The sequence below is a fragment of the Rana temporaria genome, chromosome 1, assembly GCF_905171775.1.
Source record: "Rana temporaria chromosome 1, aRanTem1.1, whole genome shotgun sequence".
In the NCBI taxonomy this organism is placed as follows: domain Eukaryota; kingdom Metazoa; phylum Chordata; class Amphibia; order Anura; family Ranidae; genus Rana; species Rana temporaria.
Window position 1 is genome coordinate 63,473,851 of NC_053489.1, and position 22,375 is coordinate 63,496,225.

Consider the following 22,375-nt stretch of genomic DNA (forward strand, 5'->3'; position numbering starts at 1 on the left):
AGATACTTTAAAGAAGAATTCCAGGGATGGATATTTTTTATATAGTTACATTGGTCCAGCCTGAATCAATGTATATACCATACTCATGGGGATTCCCTGGAAGCTGGAAATCACTGGAGTAGGCACTGCTACTCCAGTGATCTCCATTAAGTTCCATGTCCCTTGCTGAGAACCTGCTCTGCTGTATTGGAGGCCAACCACTTGGCACAGGTGCCATTCAGAGAATGCTTCAGGGCTCAAGTCCTGCGGGAACGCGTGGGAACGGAGTCCCTGCACTTTTTTCACAGCAGGGACGCAGTTCCCTTTGCAGGACTAGTGCAGCCGAGAGCAGCCGAGCCAATCCTTCACTAAGCGGCGATGCCCAGCTCGAGTCACTGTCAGGGGCAGGCGAACCTTAGTAATCCTTTATGTTACTGGCCGCTTCCTGTATATGGATTCATCGGTTAGTAGTGTGCAGGTATTCCGTCACTTCCTCGATGCCGCAATGTCTCCTGGGAGCTTTTGTCATTGTTCCCAGGAGACATTGCGGAGGTCTGCCGCGAGTTATCACGGGATTTAGAAAGAATTTGCTTTAAAAAAAAAAAAACATGCGGTTTAGTACTTATGCATATGAGCGTATCATTTTTTTTTTTGGGACTTGACCCCTGGAATGCTTTACATTTTGATTGAATGCAAACGATTCTGTAGTTGAACGAGGTGGAGAGCATGATATCACTGCCCTGCCTCTTGATCTTTTCTAATCGGAGAACTTTTTGCATCCATTGTAAAAAATTATCTCTGAATGCACCCATGCCTAGTGGGTGACCTCCTGTGATTTTGTCTCCTCCCGTTTTGCTAAATTACCCCAGTATGATTTCTCATTAATTTTCTACCCAACAGTCGATTAAGCCTACCTTCAACCAAATTTCTTCTTTTTTTTTTTCTTCAATAGATGAGTTGAGAGAGATTTTCTGTCTAGTTTTCATTTTTGCCTGTTGCCCCATTGTAGAGATTTACCCTTGCTTCCTGTCCCTTTAACACCCATAAAAGAAACCATGGTCACCTGGGCAGGAAAATACGGCAAACATCAAAAAAAAATTTTGAAGTTCTAACCCTTAATCTCTAAAATGGGTTTTTACTTGTGTCTGTTCAGGAGAGCGTTACCATCACGTCCTGTCCAGACAGGAAATTACATAGTTAAATAGTTACATAGTTAGTCAGGTTGAAAAAAAAGACACAAGTCCATCTAGTTCAAAGAGTAAAAAAAGGGGGGGGGGGATTATACAATCCCATATACACAGTTGATCCAGAGGAAGGCAAAAAAAAAAAACTCAGAGCATGATCCTATTTGCTCCAGCAGGGAAATAAATTCCTTCCTGATCCCCCGAGAAGCAACCGGATATTCTCTGGATCAACTTTACCTATAAATGTTAGTATTTAGTTATATTATGTACATTTAGGAAAGAATCCAGGCCATTTTTAAAGCAATCTACTGATCTGGCCAGAAATAACTCTTGAGGTAGTCTATTCCACATTTTCACAGCTCTAATGCCGCGTACACACCATCACTTAATGTGATGAAAAAAAACAACGTTTTGAAAAACGTCAATTAAAATGACCGTGTGTGGGGGAAAACGTTGTTTTATGTCTTGTGAAAAACGTAAAAAAAAAGCATGCTTCAATTTTTTGTGTCGTTTTTCAAAACGTTGTTTTTTGTGTCAATTAAAATGATAGTGTGTGGGCAAAACGACGTTTAAAGCGACGTTTTTAAACCCGCGCATGCTCAGAAGCAAGTTATGAAGCTAGCTTCAATGGAAAAGAGTGCTGAACGTAACCACGCTTTGCTAGAGCATTTTGAAAAAATGATGGTGTGTAGGCAACGTCGTTTTTGAAAATGAAGTTTAAAACATTGTTTTTTTTTTCATCACATAAAGTGATGGTGTGTACGCTGCATTACTGTGTTGTATAAACCTTTCCGTATTTGGAAATTAAATCTCTTTTCCTCTGTAATGACCTTAAACCCAATGACTCAACACGAAGTTCACTATATGAATTTATAAATGTTGCTCATATCCCTCTTTAATCTCTTCTTTTAAGAGAGAATAAATTCAGTTCCTCTAATCTTTTCTCATAGTTGAGCTCAGTTTGGTTGCTCTTCTCAGCACTTTCTCCAGTTTCCCAATATCCTTTTTGTGAACTGGTGCCCAAAACTGGTGATGTGCACAGGGGTAAAATTATATCTCTCTCCCTGGAGGAAGTTAGGGTAATAATCCTCATAAGGAACACATACAGTAATAAAAACCTGACAGAAGCTCTAATGCCACGTACACACCATCACTTTATGTGATGGAATAAAACGCCATTTTCTGTGAAGTTAAAAACGACGTTTTTGAAACTTCAATTTTCAAAAACGACGTTGCCTACAAACCATCGTTTTTTCACAATGCTCTAGCAAAGCGAGGTTACGTTCACCACTTTTTTCCATTGAAGCTCGCTTCATAACTAGCTTCTGGGCATGCGCGGGTTTAAAAACGTCGTTTTAAACGTCGTTTTTTGCTACACACGGTCAATTTTTGTGAAACAAAAACGACGTTTTGAAAAACGACACAAAAAATTGAAGCATGCTTCAATTTTTTTTGTCGTTTTTCACAAGACATAAAACAACGTTTTCCCGCACACACGGTCATTTAAATTGACGTTTTAAAAAACGTCGTTTTTTTTTCATCACATAAAGTGATGGTGTGTACGCGGCATAACTCTTCCCCACTCCAACCGAAGCAAAATAAAATATTGTGGCTGTTGTTGGGCTTTTAGTACTCTTAGCACTGTTGGGCATATAGGTATACACTAGAGTGAAAACCTGTGATACTGTATTTGTAATATGATAATAAAACAAAGAGAACCAAATACTAATGCAAATATCCCAATGTATACGTGTATTACTTTCAGACAAGCGTTTCGATAACAACCAGAAGTACGCTGCAATTTATTTTCCAGTGAGTTGCATTTTAAAAGTGTACAAACTGAGCCGTTGGTCCATGCTGAGTTCTTCGATAATTGTGTAACTATAAGAAGAGGAAATGGATCCTAAATACACAATAGTCATCTTGTGTAAACAGAAGCCATACACAGGTAGCAGAGTGTGTTGTGAAACAAGGGAAAGTGAACTAGAATAACATCTGGTAATTAGAACAACTTAAGAATAAATAAAAGAAAGAAAAATAAGGTTGAGTACGTCAAGTAAATGACTGGTGAATGAAAGAGGGGAAAATAGATTTCAACATGAGTTGAATCAAAACATGCCGTTTTATATCATCGTATTTGCATTGTCAAACAAGGAAATCCTATTTTATGAAGAATATTCATGGCTGCATTTTTTTTATTTATTTTTTGCAGGGAAAATCCCCAGTCTTTTTTCAGAATTAGCTTCCTGAATTCAGAATTCCAGCTAAAAAGCTTCAGTCCTCAATCTACAGTACAGTTCTTCATTCTTGTGGAATCTCCATAACAATTATAACACAAGATATCCAAAATACCGCACAAAGCCGCGTCCTTGAAATGTCTAATAGAAATATGAAAAGCAGGGAACACAGATGCAGGGGTTATTATATCAGAGATCTCAAGAAAAAAAAATAGGAAGGTTATTCAATTCATAGTAGCTGTTCAAAAACAAAATAACAGCATGGAGGTGACTGATCTTTTAAAGAAAAAGGAATACAAATTGTCGCCATCCCCACTTGATTACGTTTTTGGCCTTGTTCACGTTGTCTTGTGCATTTCAACAACTGTTTTCATGCAGTTCGGCACACCAAAATTCCAACTCCAGACAAAAACATTTTTATTTTGTTTACATAGAGGAGGAAAAGGTTAAAGTGGTAGTAAACTGCAGGTAATTTAAAAAATAAAAATATCTCCTGCAAGGCAATGTCATAATGTGCTAGTTTGCATTGCATACTAGCACATTAAGTTAGAATGAAGCCCTCCAGCGCCGCAATGTCACTGCTGAGGTGGCTGACATCTTTCCCCGGTCTTCCGTCCGGGTTAGCAGCCTCCAGCTACAAGAGTGGCCGGGGGAGCGATGACATCACTCCCGTGCAAGCACACAGGAGCCGCAGTTTCCAGCACAGACTCTGGTCAGGCACTGTAAGCCAGACCTTTACAGCACATGTATAAAAATATATATAAATTCAATTAATTAGGAGTGACAATCAGCATAGTTAGCCATAGATTCCAGAGCTCTAATGGGCTGTAAAAGGTGGCAGTAGTATATTTACAAAGTAAAAGTTGGCTCCACAGTGGCTTTCCTTAACCACTTCCCTACTGGCCCATAGTAAAATGACGTCCACAAAGAACCTCTGCCGTTCAGAGTGGACGTCATATGACGTCCTGGGCTTTGTGGGGGGGATATCTGAATGATGCCTGCAGCTAGAGGCATCATTCAGATATCCTTCTCTTGTGCCGGCGATTCTGCACAATGTAAGAACGATCATAGCGGCGCTTCCGCCGCTAGATCGTTCTTACAGGCGACGGGAGGGGACATCCCCCCTCCCGCCGCCATCCGGTGCTTCTCCGGGCTCTCCCGTGCCATCGGGGGCCCGGAGAACGAATCGTCCGGAAGCATAGAGATGACTGGTACCAGATGGTCACCAGTCATCTCTATGACCGTCGGAGGACCCGGGCGCGATGTGATGACGTCACGCCCGGGTCCCCGTAAGTAAACAAAGCCGCGATTGCGGCTGCTAAGCAACAGTAAACATGAGATCGGTGATTTTTTTTTCACCGATTTCATGCTTTCCAGCCTGGAGGAGAGATGTAGGGTCTTATTGACCCCGCATCTCTCCATAAAGAGTACCTGTCGCACACATTCCTATTACAAGGGATGTTTACATTCCTTGTAATAGGAATAAAAGTGATAATAATAAAAAAAAAAAAGTGTAAAAAAAAGAAATAAATATGAAAAAAAAAAAAAAAAGAAATAACATATTTTTTTTAACGCCCCTGTCCCCAGTAGCTTGCGCGCAGAAGCGAACGCACACGCAAGTCCCGCCGACATATGTAAACGCCGTTTAAACCACATATGTGAGGTATCGCCGCGTGCGCTAGAGTGCCAGCAACAATTCTAGCACTAGATATCCTCTGTAAATCTAAACTGGTAACCTGTAAAAATTTTCAAAGCGTTGCCTATGGAGATTTTTAAGTACCGAAGTTTGGCGCCATTCCATGAGTGTGCGCAATTTTAAAGCGTGACATGTTAGGTATCTATTTACTCGGTGTAACATAATCTTTCATATTTTACAAAAAAATTGGGCTAACTTTACTGTTTTGTTATTTTTTTAAGTCATGAAACAATTTTTTTCCAAAAAAAAGGCGTTTGAAAAATTATTGCGCAAATACCGTGCAAAATAAAAGGTTTCAATGACCGTCGTTTTATTTCCTAGGGTGTCTGCTAAAAAAACATATATAATGTTTGGGGGTTCTGCGTAATTTTCTAGCAAAAAAATTATGATTTGTACATGTAGGAGAGAAGTGCCAGAATAGGCCCGGTATGGAGGTGTGTATAAAAGCCCTGTATGGAAGAGGTTAAGAAACAATGATAGATATAGTGGAAAAGACCCCCACTTTTCTTATCCAAGTGGGGGGCTTACCATGCAACTATCAACTCAACAGGAGATGTCTCAATGCCCCCATCAGCAAATTTAGAATAATACTTTCCAGGTCTAACGCTATACGTCTTCATTTTGAAGCATGCCCTGACACCATGAATTTGTTTATCCTATTGCTATTCATTTGTTCTTTTTGTCTTTGTTTTCTTATGAATCTGTAGTTATAGCAGTCAACAACTAGCTCATCTTGATTCCAACTCTTTCCCGATTCCAGGGGACATTGTGAAAAAGGTTTCATCGATACATAATCTATACTTCAGGATATACAGTTTTCCATGTATATACATCACCAGGTTAATCGTTGGGTTGTTTATATGACCTTGGTACCTATTCATAGGGCTAGATTCAGAGAACAGATACGCCGTCGTAACTCTGAATCTACACCGTCGTAAATTTAAGCATATTCTGGAAACCAGATACGCTTAAATTAGGCTAAGATACGAGCGGCGTAAGTCTCCTACGCCGTCGTATCTTAGGGTGCATATTTACGCTGGGCGCTAGGTGGCGCTGCCATCGATTTCAGCGTAGAATATGCAAATGAGCTGGATACGCCGATTCAGAAACGTACGTGCGCCTGGCGGATTTTTTCACGTCGTTTGCGTAAGGCTTTTTCCCGCGTAACGTTACTCCTGCTATATTAGGCATAGCCAATGTTAAGTATGGACGTCGTTCCCGCTTCGAATTTTGAAAATTTTACGCTGTTTGCGTAAGTCGTTCGCGAATAGGGCTATGCGTAAATTACGTTCACGTCAAAAGCATTGACTATTTGCGACGTGATTAGGAGCATGCGCACTGGGATACGTTCACGGCCGGCGCAAGCGCCGTTCGTGAGAAACTTAATTTACGTGGGGTCATGTTTTATTTGCATAAAACACGCCCACCTCTTGACAATTTGAATTTGGAGCGCTTACGCCGGCAGATTTACGCTACGCCCCTGCAATTTACGGAGCAAGTGCTTTGTGAATACTGCACTTGCCTCTCTAAATTGCGGCGGCGTAGCGTAAATAACATTTTTTACCAAAAATATGTAGAAGAATACGTATCGGCCTAAACTGAGGAAAAAAATATTTTTTATATATGTTTTTGGGGGATATTTATTACAGCAAAAAGTAAAAAATATTGCATTTTTTTCAAAATTGTCGCTCTATTTTTGTTTATAGCGCAAAAAATAAAAACCGCAGAGGTGATCAAATACCACCAAAAGAAAGCTCTATTTGTGGGGAAAAATGGACGCCAATTTTGTTTGGGAGCCACGTTGCACGACCGTGGAATTGTCTGTTAAAGCGATGCAGTGCCGAATCGCAAAACCTGGCTTGGGCATTTAGCTGCCTAAAGGCTTAACCGGTTTAAACTTTTTTTTTTTTTATTATTGATACCAACAATGCTAAATGTGGATATGAAGACATTTCACTAGGAAACAGAAGAAAGCATGTAGCAATAAGGATATCACATGATGTTTGGAAGATAACATTTTACTCCACATTCTACAAGACATGATTCACTGATATCTTACTAAAGGATCTATTTCCACAATAACAGAATTACAATTTCACGAATTCCAACGAGGAAAGGAGGACGCAGGTGTTCTAAAACATACTAAATGAAGTCAGTAGGAGGAGATTAGCAGAATAATCATAGCCTTGTCCTGACTGTGTAAATATAATTTATCATTGTTAAGCCGCCAATATTTTCTACAATCATATTGTGCAATGTCTGTCGAGGTAAAATCTGTCTTTAACACCTTAAACAAGAGCTGTGGAAGCTGAAAACTTTTTCTACAAGTGGCACTTTTATTAGCTGTGTATATAGAGTGTACAATTCAGTAGCCAAATATAAACCAGCTAAATGCTTGCATATCCAAATGAAAAATTACGCATTCTCTACATTTTTGGGATCTGCGAAATCTGATATTTTGCATTGTAAACTTCATGCATGAACAGGACTGTTTGAAGTGCATTGAAATCATGTTGCGCGGAGGAAACCACAATGAGTTCAACGTGTACTGAATTGCAGGATTTGACATTATTATTATACCAGGTTTATATAGCACCAAGAGGTTGTGCAGCGCTTTGAAACATGGGGCAGACAGTACAGTTACAATACAATTCAATACAAGAGGAATCAGAAGGCCCTGCTTGTTAAAGCCTACAATCTAGGGGCCAGATTCTTGTATAACGGCGTAAAACTCGGCGGGCGTAACGTATCTGATTTACATTACGCTGCCGCAAGTTTTACGGGCAAGTGCTTGATTCACAAAGCACTTGCCTGTAAAGTTGCGGCGGCGTAGCGTAAATCCCCTGGCGCAAGCCCGCCTAATACAAATGATCCGAGTAGGGGGCGTGGATCATTTAAATTAGGCGCGTTCCCGCGCCGAACGTACTGCGCATGCGCCGTCCCTAAAATTTCCCGACGTGCATTGCGCTAAATGACGTCGCAAGGACGTCATTGGTTTCGACGTGAACGTAAATGGCGTCCAGCCCTATTCACAGACGACTTACGCAAACGTAAATTTTTAAATATCGACGCGGGAATGACGGCCATACTTAACATTGGCTGCGCCTCATAGAGCAGGGGCAACTTTACGCGTCGCAAATCTTACGTAAATGTCGTAACTTCACTGCGTCGGTCGGGCGTACGTTCGGGAATTCGCGTATTTTGCAAATTTGCATACTCGATCGTGAAAACGGCGTTGGCGACACCTAGCGGCGAAAAAAAAAATTGCATTTAAGATCCGACAGCGTAAGAGCCTTACGCCTGTCAGATCTAATGGTTATCTATGCGTAACTGATTCTATGAATCAGGCGCATAGATACGACAGGCGGACTCAGAGATACGACGGTGTATCAGGCAATACGCAGGCGTATCTCTTTTGAGAATCTGGCCCTAGGACATCAACAAGCATACATACAGTTTATTTATTTATATATTGCTGGTTGGGAGTGGAAACTTCATATGATAGAAACCCATACACATACAGTCTTGTGCGCACCAGCAGCATTATGTAACAGTCATATGGAGCCTTTGTATGGCGCATATGCATTTCATACCTGATTGGTACATTATAGTTTTTCCTTTTTTTTATATATAATATAAGATAGAATCTTAGCAAGATAGAATGAGGCACTGTTCAGCTTTATTTAGATGTTTGATGCTGGGATCACAATGGATACACTTGGAGATGTGGGTGCATGTACAATGCATGCTCATATAAACCCACATTACCAGCATGCCAATGATCTTCATAGTGTTTTCTCCCTGTTCTTGTGCATTTCCTTAAATTAGGCCGATAGTCTTGCTCTGTAAAAATGGCTATGCACTGCTCCATTTTTTTTTTTTTATTCCTTCTGAATCAGCCAAATTAAACTTGAGGGGTACCAACTGACTTGACAATAAATAATTTCAAAATCAAAGGAGCAGAGTGGAAGATTGTTGGCTGAACAGTGACTGCATCCAATTTGATGCAATGACTGTTTTGAAAATTGAGACCGGTTGAGCATGTTGTGGCTGTCTAAATACAATAGCCAGAAGTGTATATTCCGCCATTTTTAGCATGGACGGGGGAATTAATTGTGGTTGTGTATAGCTAGCCTAATAAGGAACAACAGAAAAACTTTCTCCTAGTACTGAAAAGTAGTGAAGTACCCTCTAGTGTGTCAGAATAGTGTCAGAGTATGTAATGTAAAGCATATTGTGACTCATGTTTAAACCCTGTGGCCCGGATTCAGAAAAGAGATATACGACGGCGTATCTCCTGATACGCCATTGTATCTCTGAGTGGGGTCGGTCGTATCTATGCGCCTGATTCAGAGAATCAGTTACACATAGATATCCCTAAGATCCGACAGGTGTAAGTGTCTTACACCATCGTATCTTAGGCTGCAATTTCAGGCTGGCCGCTAGGTGGCGCTTCCGTATGTTTATGCAAGGAATATGCTAATTAGGTACATACGGCGATTCAGAAACGTACGTCCCGCCGGCGCATTTTTTTACATCGTTTACGTTAGGCTTTTTTCGGCGTATAGTTACCCCTGCTATATGAGGCGTAGCTAATGTTAAGTATGGCCGTCGTTCCCGCGCCGAAATTTTAAATTTTACGTCGTTTGCGTAAGTCGTTCGCGAATAGGGATGGACGTAATTTACGTTCACGTCGAAAGCAATGATGTTTTGCGGCGGATTTTCGAGCATGCGCACTAAGATTTTTTCACGAACGGCGCATGCGCCGTAAAAAAAAACGTAAAATACGTGGGGTCAAAGCAAATTTAGGTAAAACACGCCCCCAACATCCCTATTTGAATTAGGCGGGCTTACACCGGCCCACATACGTTACGCCGCCATAACTTAGGGAGCAAGTTCTTTCTGAATACGGAACTTGCGCCCAAAGTTACAGCGGCATAATGTATCTAGGATACGTTACGCCGGCCGGATAGATACGCTCAGGTATCTTAATCCGGCCCTGTGAGTCTTAACCTGGGTCAGGGTTATTGGAGTTCAGGCTGGGTCACATATGCAGACAAGTCTCTGGTGCCTCCCCCTGGGTCTGGAAGTTTGGAGAAACTTCTAGAGGCTAGTGGGCGGAGACCAGGAGGATTACTATCAAGTTGGGCATACCATAATTAATTCCCATCCCCATCCAAGTTATTACACCCCCCAATAAAAACACAAAACAAAGCTCAAGGACTGTTCACTGTGACTGGATGAAAGCTAAAGTTGTTGTGTGCCTGGCTGTGCAGCAGTGGGGAAGCCTGTCATCTACCAATCTAAGCATAAGAAAATATGTCTGCCTCCATGTTCATACAGTATCTACATAGTTACAAACCATACAATAAGCAAGGTTTGATAGGATTATATCCAGATGATCTCTTTTATACTTGTTTTTTATAAAATTTTGAAAAGACTGTAGATTCTCTTTAACACTGTCTTGGCAATTATCAACATGATAAAACCAACATAACACAGAGCTTAATTACAGTGTTATTTAACTGATGTCACAATTATGTCAAACTGTTTCGACACAGCTGTCACCAATAGAGACAAAGACGTGTTTGTATGCAGATTAAGCAGATTCATCATAAGTAAATTTCAAAGTAGGATAAATGTCAAAGCCAAGTCCCTGGCTTGAACAGCTTAATAGATAACAGGGTACTTTTCCCCAGTGGCGTAGCGTGGGGGGGGGGCAGGGGGGGAACATGGCCCTGGGCGCGATATTTAGGGGGTGAATTTTCACTCTCCTCCTCCTCCACCGCCGCTGCCTCCTTCTCCACCGCCGCCGCCTTCTCCTCCTCCACTGGGATGCAGACCAGGACTGGACTAGAAGGTGAGTGAGACTCCCTAGTGTTACTGGCCCCAGGGGGATGAGAAAGAGAGAGCGAAAAAGGGAATACTGTAGTAACCCCCTTCAGTGTACCCCCCTTTAGTGTATCCCCCCTTCAGTGCAGCCCCCCCCCCCTTCAATGTAGCCCCCCCCTTCAGTGCAGCCCCCTTCAGTGCTTCAGTGAAGCCCCTGTTCAGTGCAGCCCCCCTTCAGTGAAGCCCCTGTTCAGTGCAGCCCCCCCTTCAGTGTACGCGTAGCCCCCTTTAGTGCAGCCCGCCTTCAGTGTAGCCCCCGCTCAGTGCAGCCCCCCCATTTAGTACCTCTGATCAGCATGGTGGGTGTCCTGTCGATATGGGTCCACCGTTGTATAGTGCCTGACACATGCACTGCAGGTCCCGTCCCCTCCCCCTGTTTACACATAAACAGAGAGGAGGGGGAGGTGGCTCCACTCTGCTGTCGCACAGACATCCCGTGGCCGCGAGAAAAGTGGATGGTAGGTGCAGCTGTGAGCGGTGTCACCCTGCACCCTCCCCACAAGCCAATTCGGTGCTGCCACCATTTCAATCGATGAGGGGTGTGCCCCCTCCGCCCCCCACTTGGTATGCCTCTGCTGTAGGCAGCAGGACAGTGTAGTGTAGTATGGTGGTCAGTGTAGTGTAGTATAGTATGGTCAGTGTAGTATAGTATGGTCAGTGTAGTATAGTATGGTGGTCAGTGTAGTATAGTATGGTGGTCAGTGTAGTGGACAGTATAGTACAGTGGTCAGTGTAGTGTAGTATGGTGGTCAGTGTAGTACGGTGGTCAGTGTAGTGTAGTATGGTGATCAGTGTAGTGGACAGTGTAGTATGGTGGTCAGTGTAGTGTAGTATGGTGGTCAGTGTAGTACGGCGGTCAGTGTAGTGTAGTGTAGTATGGTGATCAGTGTAGTGGACAGTGTAGTACGGTGGTTAGTGTAATATGGTGATCAGTGTAGTATGGTGGACAGTGTAGTACGGTGGTCAGTGTAGTAGTCAGTGTAGTACAGTGGTCAGTGTGGTGTAGTGTGGTGGTCAGTGTAGTGGACAGTATAGTACGGTGGTCAGTGTAGTGTAGTATGGTGATCAGTGTAGTGGACAGTGTAGTATGGTGATCAGTGTAGTGTAGTATGGTGATCAGTGTGGTGGACAGTGTAGTACGATGGCCAGTGTTGTGTAGTATGGTGGTCAGTGTAGTATGGTGATCAGTGTAGTGGACAGTGTAGTATAGCGATCAGTGTAGTGGACAATATAGTACATTGGTCAGTGTAGTGTAGTATGGTGGTCAGTGTAGTGTAGTATGGTGATCAGTCTAGTGGTCAGTGTAGTGTAGTATGGTGGTCAGTGTAGTGTAGTATGGTGGTCAGTGTAGTACGGTGGTCAGTGTAGTGGACAGTATAGACCATAGTCACTACACTACACTGATCACCATACTACACTACACTGACCACTGTACTATACTGTCCACTACACTACACTGACCACCATACTACACTACACTGACCACCATACTACACTGACCAGTGTAGTATGGTGATCAGTGTAATACGGAGGTCAGTGTAGTGTAGTATGGTGATCAGTGTTGTGGTCAGTGTAGTGTAGTATGGTGGTCAGTGACACCGCTCACAGCTGCACCTACCATCCACTTTTCACATTAAATCTCCCAGTGTGCATTGCTCTAAATGACGTCGCAAGGACGTCATTGGTTTCAACGTGAACGTAAATTACGTCCAGCCGTATTCGCGAATGACTTACGCAAACAACGTAAAATTTCAAAACTCGGCGCGGGAACGACGGCCATACTTAACATTAGCTACCCCTCATATAGCGGGGGTAACTATACGCCGGAAAAAGCCGAACGCAAACGACGTAAAAAAAAGCGCCGGGAGGTCGTTCGTTTCTGAATCGGCGTAAATGCTCATTTGCATATTCATCGCGTAAAGATACGGAAGCGCCACCCAGCGGCCAGCCGGGAATTACAGCCTAAGATCCGATGGTGTAAGACACTTACACCTGTCGGATCTTAGGGATATCTATGCGTAACCTGATTCTATGAATCAGGCGCATAGATACGAAGGCCGGACTCAGATATACGACGGCGTATGAGGAGATACGCCGTCGTATCTTCTTTTACACAAGACTTCTAGAAACTACTTCTACGGCAGCTCTGTGCTCCCTGTAGCTCCCTTAAAAACTTACTTGTGACACATGTAGGTGCCTAAAAAGTTAACAATTATTAGCTAGATTCAGATAGACTTAGGCTGGCGTATCAGTCAGAAAAAAAGAAAGTAAGAAGAAATACGATGAGTTATATAAAATTATCTTTGATCTCGAACAGACCCATAAACAAACAGGAGGGCATGAAGCGGAGCGCAATGTTATCCTAAAACGAGAGGAATTAAGAGATCTCATTGAATATGAAAATAGAGCGGCATTTCATAGACGTAAGAAAGAGAAGTATCAATGGGGAGACTTGTCGGGTAAATTCCTAGCAAAAGGGCTCAAAAACAAACCTAAGGGTAATTTTATAGAAAGTATTCAAACGGGCAAAGGGGGTAAGGTACATACAACATCTGAGATCGCAAGAGTAATTCAAGAATACTATGGGAAGTTATATTCGATATCGCATGGGGACCCCCCCGAAAAAATTAAAAGAAGAAGTGATAATGCAAAAAAATTTCTAAACAACACATGTTTAAATAAAATACCCGAGGATAAAATTAGCTTTTTAGAAGAACCTATAACGGAAATGGAAATTCGTAACAATTTAAAGGATTCACCAAAGGGGAAAAGCCCAGGCCCCGATGGGTTAACAACTGCATATTACCTAAAGTTCAGTGACATTCTGATCCCCAGGATGTGCTCTTATATAAACGGTATTGGTTCAAACTGGGATATTCGCCGAGAGGCATTAGAGGCCGCGATTACAATAATTCCCAAGATAGGTAAAGATCCCTCCTTATGTTCTAGTTTTAGACCCATCTCGTTATTAAATGCGGACGTAAAATTGTTTGCCAAAATCTTAGCCGGGAGAATGAAAATAATCATGAAAGATTTAGTACATACTGATCAAGTAGGCTTTGTCCCCGGGAGGGAAGGTAGGGACAATAGCATTAGAACACTCCTGTTAACACAGATAATAAAATATAGTAAATCCCCAGGTCTACTCCTGTCTATAGACGCCGAAAAGGCGTTCGACAGGGTAGACTGGGGATTTCTACTGAACACATTGGAGTTCATTGGGATCGGTCCAAAAATGATGGGGTGGATAAATGCTCTGTATAAACACCCAACAGCAAGAGTCAAGGTGAATGGGATACTATCAGGGACATTTGAGATGTTCAATGGGACCAGACAGGGTTGCCCCCTGTCCCTTCTTTTATTTATTTTATCTTTGGAACCATTGCTGGACGGGATTAGAAATAACACGGGCATCAGGGGGATTCAAACAAATGATGGGGAACATAAACTCGCAGCATTCGCCGACGATATCTTATTATATATAACGAATCCAACTATAACCCTCCCGAATCTATTAAAAACTCTTAAATTGTATGGAGATGTATCAAATTTCAAAATCAATCCTCTAAAATCAGAAATCCTTAATATTAGCGTGAATGCACAGGACGTACGGAGATATAAGCAAGAGTTTCCATTTATTTGGAAAGATATCGAGATAAAATATTTGGGAGTTAATATCACAGCATCCCCTGAGCTAATTTACTTACAGAATTTTATCCCGTTATTAAATGATATTAAAATAGATTTAAAGAGAAGTGCATCTAGACAAAGATCTCTACTAGGGAGAATAAATTGTTTTAAAATGTTTATTCTCCCTAAGATATTATATAAAATTCAAATGTTACCAATCGTATTACCGGGTGCTTACTTTAAAATATTAAAACAGTTATTAAATAGGTTTATATGGCGGAGCAAAAAACCGCGCATAAGTATGGAAATATTAATTAGAGATAAGGAACATGGTGGTTTGGGGGTACCTGATATTTACACATATTATACGGCCATTCACATGGCACGGGTGGTTGATTGGGTTAGAGATAACAATGAGAAAAGGTGGGTTAGATTAGAAAGTTGTTCAAACAAGTCACTGTTAGGAAAAGAGATTTGGATACCGCCACATTTCAGACAACAAAATACGCACATGCACACGATCACATTGGCATCCATGTCCATATGGGATAGGATACACAAAAAGCACAGATGGGGCTTTAACTCCCCATTAATCCCTCTATTTGACACAATTTTTTTTGCACCAGGGAAAATAGGCCTGTTTGGTAACTGGATTAAAAAAACAGATGCACAATTAAAAGATATATTAAAAGACGGCAAAATTCTTACCTACCAGGAATTAAGTAAAAAAAAAGAATTGTTTGAGCTGAACAGGTGGCGATATATGCAGCTGACGCATTTTGTAGATTCCTTCCCCTCCCCCCCGAGGTCAGATAGAAATCTGCTCCCTTTGGAGCGTTTGTGTTTGGCACCAAAAGGAAGGGGCGGGATCTCCTCAATTTACAAAATTTTGATGGGATTGAGGGATCCCGGTTTCCCTCCTTATATTAATAAATGGGAAGAGGAATTGGAAACGGGTAAAACCGAGTTAGAGGTCAGGAAAATATTAAAAAAGACGCATACTAGTTCAACTAATTGTGCATTGATCGAAATGAACTTCAAATGTTTAGCACGGTGGTATATAACCCCGGCCATAGCACACCGTTATCGAGATGATACCTCCAAATATTGTTGGAGGGGCTGTCTCGAAGTGGGTACTATGTCACATATATGGTGGACCTGCCCAAAAATTAAAACATACTGGAATAACGTATTATTAGTAATTGAGGAGATAACCGGAATTAAAATACCTCCTGATCCATGGGTCTGTCTGTTCCACGGGACAGAAATGTCAACCAAACAGTACATGAGAACTTTACTTCCCCACGTACTAGATGCAGCAAAGAGTCTGATCCCCAAACAATGGAAGGACCCTATGAGCCCAACAGATAGGAGCTGGTTTTGCAAAATCAATGATATATATTATGCTGAACAGCTCAGATTCATGGGAGAGGAAGGAGAAGGAGGATTTAAATTAAAATGGCAGGACTGGGTTAATTTTAAACTTTCACCAAGGTATATAGATAGGATGATATAGTGTAAGAAGTATAACGGGCAAAGAGAGATACAATATGAGACAGAATTTCGGAGATAGGGGAGGGCGGGAGGGTGGGGTTAAGGGATGGGGGTGGAATGAGGGTGGGATGAGGGTCTGTTCGGCTAGGGGAAATTAATGTATTCATTCACGTATTTAAGTATTTTTTTTCTCTCTTGTATATTTATCGACATATATTTAAATGCACTTTTGCAATAACAAAATAACCAAAAAAAAAAAAAGTTTCCCACCATGATGTGAACTAAGGAGACTGCGAATGAACGCAAATTGATTAAGTCTCCTGATAGTTCTCTGAGGCGGAACAAAAAAAAAAAAAAAAAAGAAGAGAAAAAAAAAGTCAGAATCTGCGCCAACGCAAATTTAAGCGTATTCTGGTAACCAGATACGATTAAATTAGGCTCAGATACGAGCAGCGTAAGTGTCTTACTCCGTTGTATCCTAAAGTGTACTTTATAGTCTGACCGCTAGGTGGCGCTTCCATTGCGGTCGGCCTAGAATATGTAAATGAGTAGATACGCCGATTCCCGAACGTACGCTTGCCCGACGCAGTAAAGATACGCCATTTACGTAACGCACTTTCAGGCCAAAAGTTATTCCATCAAATAGCTGGAATAGTAATGTTAAGTATGGCCGTCGTTCCCGCGTCGAAATTTAAAATTTTACGTCGTTTGCGTAAGTCGTCCGTGAATAGGGATTTGCGTCATTTACGTCCACGTCAAAATCAATAGGACCGTGCGGCGTACTTTGCCGCAATGCACACTGGGATATGTACACAGACGGCACATGCGCCGTTCGTAAAATACGTCAATCACGTCAGGTCACCCCCATTAACATAAAACACGCCCCCTCAGCCGAATTTGAATTACCCGCGCTTACTCCCACCCGATTTACGCTACGCCGCCGTAACTTAGCAGGCAAGTACTTTGTGAATCATGTACTTGCCTTGCTAACTTACGGCGCCGTAGTGTAAATGCCATACGCTACGCCGCCGCAACTATGCAACTATGCGCCCGCCATCCTGAATCCAGCTATATGTTGCTCTTTGTTGTTCCTCCTGTATTACTCACTTCCTGTTTTTTGGGGTGATAAATACAGGAGCAAAGGCTTTTGGGAATCGGCAGTTGGTGTTGGTGACCATATGCTGTGGATTACCATTGGTGCCACTCCTTGGGGAGACCCATGTCTAGGACCAAGGTCTTGGGCTATTACTTGTTTAACCTGTTGTGAACTCCCTTGTACAGAGAAAGGAATGCACACCACAGTATTGGATGATGTTGCATTGGATGTAAAACTGTTCTGTTTCAATTGAGGAGAACTTTATGTAAAAGATGCCCGGCATTACAAGAAAATATTTTGTATTAAATCTACTGGCCTGAATATTGAAAAGAGGAAAGTGAATTTAAGGTGAACGTGCTTCTTGAAACAGTCTACATGTTAACTCTTTTGGGTTAACCCTTTGAATGACACTGTAGTGGAGTTATGGGAAGGAGGAGCAGTCACCTTGGTAGTTGGCTGGGAGACAGAGGTCCTGTAGGAGGGATGGACTGGTAATTGAGGTTCACCCTTCCGATTGGTTGAGCTCCTATTTTAGGGTCTTGCTGCAGATTGGAAGCGGTCCTAGAGACCCCACCTGGAATCTCGATGTATGAGACCTTACGATGTGTGCAGTGACTCCCTTTTTAGCCTATGGGCTGAAGCTGTGAAGAAATGTGTAGTGAAAGAGCTGGTGGGGAGAGACCGTGCTCTACACTGTCATGTCACTCCCGAAATTACTCTGTGGTCAGTGCCGGGATTGGTGTCACTGGCACATGAAAAGACGTTATCTTTCCTTTGCAGAGCCCCAAGATTGTAATATGGCCCCTATCTATTAAGGCGTGCTAACCCACATACAAACACACATTTGGCATTTCCCTCAGTGAGCTCCATTAAAGTACAAACTTAAAAAGAGAAAAAATTTAGATGGCGCAGAACAAAATAATGTATCAAATAATAACAGCGCCACAGATATCTGCTCCAGTGGACAGCTACTACTCTAACTATTGAAAAAAAAATGTATTAACTATATATCGTTATATGGGTTTTTCCAACGGAATTCCGCTCAAGCTGTCTTGCATACACACGGACACACCAAATTCCGACCGTCAAAAACGAGGTGACGTACAACACTACGACGAGACTAGGAAAATTAAGTTTGATGCTTCCGAGCATGCGTCAAATTGTTTCCGAGCATGCGTCAAATTGTTTCAGAGCATGCATGTTTTTTTCCTCCGCCAGAATTCCATACAGACGAACGGAATTTCCGAATTCAGAAAAAAGAGAACATGTTCTATTCCTAAGTCTGTCGGAATTCCCGACGGAAAAAGTCTGATGGGGCATACACACGGTTGGAATATCCTTTAGGACATTCCATTCCCGAAATCAAAGGCAGCTACCGAACACTCCAATCAGCCGAACAAGAAACCCATACGAATAACCCCCCCAAGTACGAGACAAGGCTCTGTATTGAGGGTCAAGCAGGAATCCGACTCTTTATTGAAAGGAATGCAGGCTCTTTATATACACTTGAGAATACTGCAGTCACCACATGAACAATGACCCGGATCCACTCACAACATCACACAATGGTTACATAACGAGCCCCCAATACACATTATTCTGAGTGTCAATACATCCCTTAGCAGACAACAGGTGAGTTCATTAGCACACTTAATAATAGGTGAATGGAAAGCTGCCTCACACAAGATTAACACAATTTACTTATCCAGACAAAAGCAAAATCGTTAAGCAATAGATGGTCGGTCTCTTACATTGACCTTCCTGGAATGCCCATATTAGGAGTTATACTTCCTGGTCATAGACAGTGTACAGGGGATAAAATCTTCATATTTCTTGAGAGATATTGTTAATGAATATTACTGTCCCATTTTGAAGTAATCCAATCATATTCTCAGTGTTCATTATTTTCTTGGTCACCCTGCGTCCAAAAGTGACTCCCGTCACACCCTCCGACCCCTCCGACACCCCATCAGCCTTCATCTTCACATAGAAAAAACATATATGGGTGCTTCTCCCACAACAGCATTCATGGGAACTATGTAAACTTGAATAAAAGTATTCATTTATTGTTCTGCCGTTAAGAACTATTTGTTCTTCCTGCAATATTACATTTGGCCACTAGAAGGAGCCTGGAATAAATTTACTGTTTTACAGAAGCTAGAAACTGTTTAGCTTTAATAAGAGCTCCCATCATACCTCATTCTGAGAAAAAGGAAACAAGTGCATCCTAGGAGCTCAGACTCCATCCTAAAATGTTACTAAATCCAGGACCCTGCATTCACTATATCTGGTCTTCCACAGTGCACAGAATATGGAAATGCAATAGTTTTAGTAAATATAAACTGCTAAATACCTTTTTTCATCAGCAGTTAGAGTAGTCTTGTGATTTCTATCAGTGTCTGGTTAAGCTTGTAGTAGGAGTTTTCATTCTGCTCTAATAGTCCTATCAGGCTGCAGAACCCCTGACACTCTGTCTGGACAGTGCTGATTTGCCCTGTGCTGATCACATGCACCCTCCCAAGAAAGAAAAAAACTCTCTTTAATTGTGTTTTTGTATGTTTTATGCATTGATTGTATGTATCATCTGTTTTTTTAGTTACACTCCCTTCCTTTTTTTTTTGGCTTCACAAATTTGTGTGTCTTTCCTACACGGGGGTCATGCTAATCTTCTCTGTATTATTCCAATTTTAGTATATGTCCTACCGAAGTGAGGATACCCACACCCTGCTTTTGTCAGTAAAGCTTCAAGATAACAGTCAGTCTGGCTTAGTGCAGAATATTGCAGGAGTCCAGATACACACAGGAAAACACGTAGCAAGTATAGAACATTTATAATCATTATATTTTTACTAAATTTTAATATTCTAATTTTGATTAACATAACCAAGCAAGAAAAGATATTGCTCTCACAAAACTTTATTCATCCATTTGAAAATTATTAAAATCTATAATAATAAATAAGGCACATTATAGCTCCACAGCCTTTAATATTGAAAAAGATCTGTCTTAAAAACAGCATATCCCCGACATCAAACCAAACAGCCACTCAATCAGGTCGATGTAATATATCAGCCTACACAATATTACATAATATTAAAGTTATGAACTTTAACACAAGATACAGTACTTCATTATATGTGTATTGGACTGTATTCAGTTGGCTGGAGGATGTGGAGGACGGTCTATGTGGACAGCGTTACCTCGGATGCCTGCATACTTAGATGTGCCTGTTTTAATCATCAACCATGTGAGTTGCTAAATGTTGTACCTTCATTAAATGTAACCATATTGCTACACTTAGAGGCGCCTCTCTTCTTTTTTATACTCTGTAGCTCCTGCTGGATTTTGCTTCTAATCCCCTTGTGGAGGCTTCAATTTGTGGATGGACATTTAATGGTTACACAACCTATCACATGGCTATAATCATTTTTATATGGACTATAAACTGAAGGACTTATAAATAAATGGTTGTGGAACAAATCATTTGCGTTTCCTTTATTTCTTATGGGAAAATTTGCTTTGATATACAAGTGCTTTGGATTACAGGCATGTTTCTGGAACAAATTATTCTCTTAATCTAAGGTTTTGCTGTACTTATAAATAGAGAGAACAAATGTCAATCTTTATCATAGGAGTGAGCAAACCGTAGGGGCAAGTGGGTCACATAGGCTTCAAAGCCATTGTCATACAGTATATGGAAAGACACTTTAATAAAATTGATCTTTATGCATCTATTATAGAGCTCTTGAATTTCCATTAGTAGGAAATGTCTTGAAACTATTACATTTACAGTCAGAATTGAACAGTAATGGAATATCTGAACATCCTCTTCTGTATCTCAGATATACAGAGAGTGCTGTTCTTCTGTGATATGAAGAGTGGGCACACTAGGAATTCCAGGTACTCTCAGCAACGATGCTACAAGTAGGAGATACATTAATACTGAGGCTAACCTAATGACATTGACGACATAGCTGAAGATATTTTATTCTTTCTTATTATTCCAACACATATACAGAATGAGCATTCTACCTATATACCTTCCAACTCTCCAAGTAAAAAAAGCTAATTTTTAACACCAATGTTTTTCTTTAAAACACTTTTTTAAGTATAAAAGGTCGCTTCACCTTTAATGGCCATTTTCCAATAACATTCCCATGCGTTCTAGTATCCCCCAGCACATTACATACAATGCCCCTGCTGTTCGAAAAAGTGATCTTGTACCTTTCCATACATGTAGTCCATGTGCAGCTTGTCAATCATTCTCAGTAACTTCAATATCCCAGGTAAATACCAACACTCCTGCTAGCTTTAAAGCGGGGGTTCACCCTAAAAAAAAATTCTAACATTACATTGAGCTGACTTCTGACACTGACAGTATGCTGATCTTTTTTTTTTTGCCGTACATACCGTTTTATCTCTATTTTCCCCCCGGCTTCTGGGTAGTGAATCCCGCGGGAGTGGGCATTCCTATTCACAGGCTAAGTGATTGACGTGATGACAAAAGCTTCCCACCGGCGCATACGGCACATCACGAGTTGGCGAAAGAAGCCAGACTGCGAGGCGGCTCTATACGGCGCTATATGGCGCCTGCGCACCGACGTTCAGCTTCTTTCGGCCGTATGCGCCGGTGGGATGCTTTTGTCATCACGTCAATCACTTAGCCTGTGAATAGGAATGCCCACTCCCGCGGGATTCACTACCCGGAAGCCGGGGGGTAAAATAGAGATAAAACGGTATGTACGGCAAAATAAAAAAGAGCAGCATACTGTCAGTGTCAGAAGTCAGCTCAATGTAATGTTACAATTTTTTTTTAGGGTGAACCCCCGCTTTAAACTTCTTAGGCCGTGTACAGACGACCAAACATGTACGATGAAAGCGGTCCGCCGGACGTTTTCACCGTACATGTCTGGCCGGGGATTTCTGTTACGATGGCTGTACTAACCATCGTACAGAAATCCGCGCGTAAACAATACGCGGGGCGTGTCCGCGGTGTCGCCGCGACGATGACGCGGCGACGTGGGCAGGCCTGCCAGTTAAATGCTTCCACGCATGCGTCAAAGTCATTCGACGCATGTGAGGGATGGCGGGCGCTCGGACATGTACGGTAGGTCTGTACAGACGACCGAACATGTCCGAGCGGGCAGGATTCCAGCGGACTGTTTTA

General features: G+C 41.8%; 1 non-coding gene across 1 annotated transcript; it reads right to left on the reverse strand.

The window, feature by feature from the left end:
- Positions 1-19,816: 19,816 nt before the first annotated feature.
- On the reverse strand, positions 19,817-19,923 carry LOC120925376. The gene has a single exon (XR_005746653.1). It is a non-coding gene; the product is annotated as a U6 spliceosomal RNA (small nuclear RNA).
- Positions 19,924-22,375: the final 2,452 nt, after the last annotated feature.